Source organism: Amphimedon queenslandica, unplaced genomic scaffold (genome assembly GCF_000090795.2).
Source record: "Amphimedon queenslandica unplaced genomic scaffold, v1.1 AMPQUscaffold_13261, whole genome shotgun sequence".
NCBI classification, from domain to species: domain Eukaryota; kingdom Metazoa; phylum Porifera; class Demospongiae; order Haplosclerida; family Niphatidae; genus Amphimedon; species Amphimedon queenslandica.
Genome location: NW_003546503.1, coordinates 124,658 through 131,334, shown reverse-complemented (window position 1 = coordinate 131,334; position 6,677 = coordinate 124,658).

The following is a 6,677-nucleotide window of genomic DNA, read 5'->3' as shown; positions in this document are numbered from 1 at the left end:
ACAAAAGTACATGTACATGTAGATTCATAGAATGTTCACTGTTATACATGTATATCACTAGCGATAAGATAAGGAATCAACATATACTAGTATACTATTGGTATATTATTAGGATACTATGTTATTTTTACTCGTCTCAATTCTACCACAGTGTATACATGTATATCAATTTGTACATGTACATGTATACAAGTAAAGTTTTTAAATTTAGTCTCTCTTTTTATTGACATTAGCACAAATGATGTTGATTACTATAAGCGATTTTCTTTTCATTCTCTTTAACCTTTTCTCTCTTTCCATCGTTTTCTGCTCCCCCTCTCTCTCCCTCTCTCTTTCTCTCTCTCTCTCTCTCTCCCTCTCTCTCTCTCTCTCTCCCTCTCTCTCTCTCTCTCCCCCTCTCTCTCTCTCTCTCTCCCTTCCTCTCTCTCTCTCTCTCCCTCTCTCTCTCTCTCTCTCTCCCTCCCTCCCTCCCTCCCTCTCCCTCCCTCTCCCTCCCTCCCTCCCCCCAGGTGGTGGTGAAGCAGGTGGTGAAAGTGATTCTAAAGAAGGTCCTGAAAGTGGTGATGCCTCAGAATTATTAAGTACAAAGACAGCTGCTGCCATAGCACTGCCTGAGGATCAGACTGTAATGCAGATATCATGTGGAGCATTTCATACTGGTATGACATCATGTGACATCATTTATGTCATGTGTCATCATTTTTTAAAAATTGTACTTGTGATTTTTTTTGGTATAAATACATGTACATGTATACAGGGTTTTCCCACAAAGCATGCTTAGATTTTTTGAGTAATTTTAAAAATTCACAAAAAATCAAATTTTAATTAGAATGATCTCAACAACATAAGATCATGTTATAAAATTCAATAATAGTATTTTCTGTTGTACTGTACATTATTAATTGTTATTGTTATTATTTATTTTTTAGCTTTGTTGTTGCATAGTGGAGACGTGTATGTTTTTGGTAACGGTAACCACGGGCAACTGGGACAAGGAAATAACAAACCATGGTATTTTTTACTTTTATGTTTTATTTAATTTTATTTTATTTATTTATTTATTGACACATGTACATTGTATATCTTCCAATTATTTGTTAATTACTATTGTTATTAGTGTAATTTTTATTTATTTATTATCATTCTTCTTCTTATTATTATTTATACTATTATTATCATTCTTATTATTATTATTATTATTATTATTATTATTTATAGTGGTCATCCAGTGAAGGTCCCATTACCTGGACCAGCTCAACAGGTTTCATGTGGTGACAATCATACAGTGGTCCTACTGGCTAATGGAGACGTATACACCTTTGGGAAGCACCAGGTAACTACTGACATCCACATGTGTACATGTAATACTGTACAGGTACAAAAATTGTTGTCACATACCATATAGCGGGTTATTTTCGAAGATGACAAATTTTGTGAATTTCGCGGATATTTCAAGATTCGCGAAATTAAATTCTTTGAAAATCAATTTAGTACAGTATAAGATGGCAGAATAGTGCAAATTTGCGAAAATTAATTCCACAAACTCCTGGATACGGGTCATTCGCAAAATTTATTATCCTCAAAATTAACCCACTATACATGTACATTATGCATCAAGTACATGTACATGAATGCATTACTTTCAAGTTGTTAATTTACAGCAGATATATGATCTTTTCAGAAATTCCCCCTTTGATTGTCATCAATGCTTTATAATTGTATTGTTCTGTCTGTTTATGAAGTACATAAACCTGTTGATGCTATCGTGGGTCGCACACACCAATAAAACTATGAATATCATTAATGAACTATTTCTCTCTCCTCTTTTCTCCCTCACCCTCTCTCTTTAGGAGGGTCAATTAGGTCGTCCTCCTTCCGATGATAAGGAGTGGCACATGGTCCCAGGGTGTGTCACTCTAAGTGATTCTTACAAGTCAAAGTGGATATCAGCATCAAACAATCAGACCTTTATATCAGTCGATGAATCACTTGTTTCTGATGATTTGTTGAACAAAACTGTTGTATTTGGACACACTGATTGTATAGGTACATTTTACATGCATACATGTAGCACATGTAATAACTACATACATGTACATGTACATGTATGTGTACATGTACATGTATGTGTACATTGTATTTCAAATGGTGATTTTCTTGTAGCATTGAGGCATCATATAGTACATGTACATGTACATTGTACATGTACATGTAAAAACATGTATATGTAATTTATAAATTTATAGATTTCTTTTTAATTTTGTTGGAATCAGCTTCAATTTTCTAACAGCATAAGAATATGTACATGTATATGCATCAAAAATTTATAAAAATGAAGTCCTAGCCATTTTTGACAAAATACATGTACATGTATTCTGTACTGTATTCCAGGGTATTTTATGGAAGGAGTGACCAGTTTTCTTTCTCTCTCGTATAATACTAGCCTCCTATCATTAATGTTAATTATTGTTAGGTTTGTTGCCTCCTTCAATTGATGAGATGAAGTCAAGTCTTGTTGTTATCAATCCAACCACTTTACTATCTAAAAAGTTAGTTATTGGAGTTATGTACATGTTACTTGTATATTTACATGTACATGTAAATCACTGTTATTGAGAAGAATATTTGGATTATTTTAGTTACACACGTACATGTACATGTGCAGTATGTTTGTAATATAGCCTTGGGTATTTTTCAGAATTTTGACGTTTTCTTAAAATGGCCATTACTTGAAAAATTGAAGTCGGAATCAGCTCAAACTTTCTACACAGCATAAAGACATCAATATGTATCAGAAAATGCAATAAAAATTTGGGGTGATTTTGGAGCCATTTTTTGGAAAAAACCATGGGCTATAGCCTTGGGTATTTTTCAGAATTTTTGGCATTTTCTTAAAATGGCCGTAACTTGAAAAATTGAAGTCAGAATCACCTCAAACTTTCTACACAGCATAAGGACATCAATATGTATCAGAAAATGTAATAAAAATTTGGAGTGTATTTGGAGCAATTTTTTGAAAGAAGCCAATACTATTATTATACTGATAGTGATAGTGAACTTGTTATTATGTTTTAAGCCTGCAATAAACCATTTACATGTGCATGTACATTTGCATGTTTTGATCATGTGACTATCATGTGACGTTACATGTACATGTATTCTCCAATAGGTTGGACGGTGATGAGCAGGAGTCTTTGAGTGGGCGGAGTCTGTGTATCGATCCAGAATATAATGTTCTGTGGAGCTTTGACGCTAGCAGTTTTGAAATATGCTGTTATAATCCTGTAGCAGCTGAAGTTAAAGGTTAGAAATGATCCTTCCCCTTTTCTTTTGTACCCTTTTTCCTGAATACACATTCATAGTTCTGCCTATTGTGGTTGGGGGTGTTTGGAATAACCACCTCAACAAATGAACCAACCAGTTCATCACTTAGACCAACCATCCAATTAATACTAATAGCCATACATAAAGCATGATATTGTAGTCTACTAGTATGATGTACATGAATAAAAAGGAGCAATATTAGTCTCCAACCACCTCTAACTTTATTATAGGCAGAACCCTGCACATTTATGTTTGTTATTTTGTTTCATGTGAACATACCAAGACAGTGTTTATGTAGTTATGTGATCATTAATGTACATGTACATGACACCACTCTTGATGACACAAAGCATGCAATTCACATTGTGTACATTAAGAGTGGTTAACTTGATCTTTTCTCTCTTTTCCTTCATTTCTATCTCTTCCTTCATTCTCTATTGCTCATTATTTCATTATTTGTATACACAGTTTACTTATTATCTTGTAATGACGTATCTTATGTGTACAATAATATTCCCTTTCTCTCTCTCTCTCCCCCTTGCTTCCTCTCTCTCTCTCCCTCTCTTTCTCTCCCTCTCTCTCTCCCCCCTCCCTCTCTCTCTCTCACTCTCTCTCTTTCTCTCTTTCTCTCTCTTTCTCTCTTTCTCTCTCTCCCTCCTCTCTCTCTCTCTTCCCCCCTCCCTCTCTCTCTCTCCCTCTCTCTCTCTCCCTCTCTCTCTCCCCCTCCCTCCCTCTCTCCAGATTCAGAGGGTACTATCCTAAGTCCTTCTTTATGTCTCCCTCAGTCTAAAGGCTCAGTCATCACGAGGTTTCATGCTTCAATGAATCTCTTATCATCATTACACACTCTCTCCACTAATCCTCCTTTATCACTGCAAGCTTTGACTGGGAGGAAGATGAAGTCTTTCTCTGTTGACGACTATCACATTGTCTCAAGATTTAATTGTAAGTACATGTACAGTACATGTACAATAGTAGCAACTGGTCATACATGTACAAATGTATTTCCTTAGCTATTTATCTACATGTACAGTATAGCCTCTCTCTTAATGGACACTCTCTATAGCATACACCTCCATTTAACGGACAGCACCTAGTGTACCAATTACATTCCTTACTGTATAAAATAACCTCCACATAAAGGACACCTCTGTATAACAGAGACACTTTCTTATCCATAAGTGTCCATTATATAGAAGCACTACTGTATTAAATATTGACCGCTATTAATTATAATTTATTTAACGTAATTTTGGAAATTTTCGGATAATTTTAATTTTCGGATAGACAGAAAAATTTGAAAATAAAAAAGTTAAAATTTTAAACAATTGAATATTAAAATATTCGGGTAAAAATGAATTCCGGTATCCGTGCCATGTGGCTTGACTTTAGCTGTTTTCAGTACTGCTCTGTGCCCTCTACTCCTCTCTCGCTCATACTCACTCTCTCTTGGTCTACCATTGAGGTCCTTGATGTCTCTTCAAAGTCATTCACTGTTACTGCTTAATATTGGAATTTAACTTAATTTCGGAACAAGATGGCTATCCGAAAATTAAAATTATTGAAAATTAACTATCCAATTTATTTTCTAATTGGAAATTTCCAAATTACAGTATTTTATTTATTATTTGTTTTGTTTGTTTATTGTAGCTCATGGTGGTGGGTGGGGTTACAATGCTGGATCGATAGAAGCAATATTGTTCAGTCCTGATCAGGACATACTCTTAGGTGGGTTCGGTCTTTATGGAGGGCGTGGCCAATACAACGTTGAAGTCAAAGTAAGTTACATGTACATGTACATGTGATAGTCATGTGACTAAGAAAGCATTCGCAATACATGTACATGTACTTTGGTGTTAATGAATAAAGTGATCTTTTAAACATGATAGGTATCACTCCTGTATACCATGTATTACTGTATAGCGAGAAATTTTGGAGGGAATTAATTTTTTTTGCGATTTTGGCAGTTTGATAGCCATTCGCCAAAATAAAATCTGCCATTTTGAGCCATTATATGCATGCTCGATGGCATGTAGCCACAAATTCGCCAAATTAAAAATCTGCCAATCACCGAAGTTTAGCAATTCACCAAATTTTAATCCCTCTAAAATTTCCCGCTATACGGTAATCATCATCATTCTTATTTTTTACATTGCGTAATGTAAAATGATTATACATGTACATGTACATGTATGTACGTTATTGACAGGTATTAGAAGTTGGTGATTCTCCAGACGAGGGTGAGGGGACCCTCCTTGTCTCAGCGGAGGAGAAAGGCTATACGTGTGAACGAAACAAAACGTTTCGATTGTTACTGGAACGACCTGTCGTCCTGTTGGCCTATCACTGGTATGCTGTCCACTGTATGATAGTGTCTCCTTCAGGAGCTAGTACTGATGCTGGTTCATCTGGACTAGGGGAAACTACTGGCCCTGATAAGTAAGCAATTCTATTTATAGTAACTTAATGGGTATAGTAATAATCTATTTATAGTACATGTAACTTAATGGGTATAGGGATAATCTATTTATAGTAGCTACATGTACATGTAATGTTCTATCAATGTAATGTTGTGTTACTGTTGTAAGATTTGATATGGTTGATGCATCGCGACTTTGTCCCAGCTTTTTAATTGCAATAATTAAAACCATCTTTGTCTATTGTCAAGTATACGTGTACATGTACATTGTTTCTTGAAGTCCTGGAAACTGCTTCTTTGAATCATGGTCTAAGGAACTGAATTTATGTGTTAGCAGTGAAGCAGTGTGGCTGTACATGTACTGTACTTTAATGTTTTTATGTGATTCAGCAGCTGTGAAGGGAGCTCCTTAGTGTTCCTTGAAGATCTAAAGCTTGTATTAGTAGTATGAAGAATTAGTATCAGTGGCAAAGGGACAAGTACTGACTCAGCAACTCAACAGTGTTAGTGCATGAGTATGTTTCTCTTCATTCTTATTAAAGAAAAGCACATATGGCTACCAGACCTTTGAGGTGATTCCAAGACTACAATGAATTGCATGTTGGTTCAACTTGGTGGTCATTATTAATAGCCTTTGAAAATTAATCTGACCAATCAAATGCTTGAGCTCACATGGGCACAAATTTCTATAGGCTGTAGAATAACAAGAGTAGTAACACACTTCAACAAGAGTAGGGGGTACTCTTGTTGTTGAAGAAAGTAATGAAAGTAAACACATTCGTATATTATTGTTTCACTTCCTTTTGTATACAATAACTGCTATTATATGAGACTTATTATCACATTAATATCAGACTTCAGTAGTGTGTCACTGTGATAGCTATAATAACATATAATTAAATGTCATACTAACTAGTATTAAGTATAATGTTAA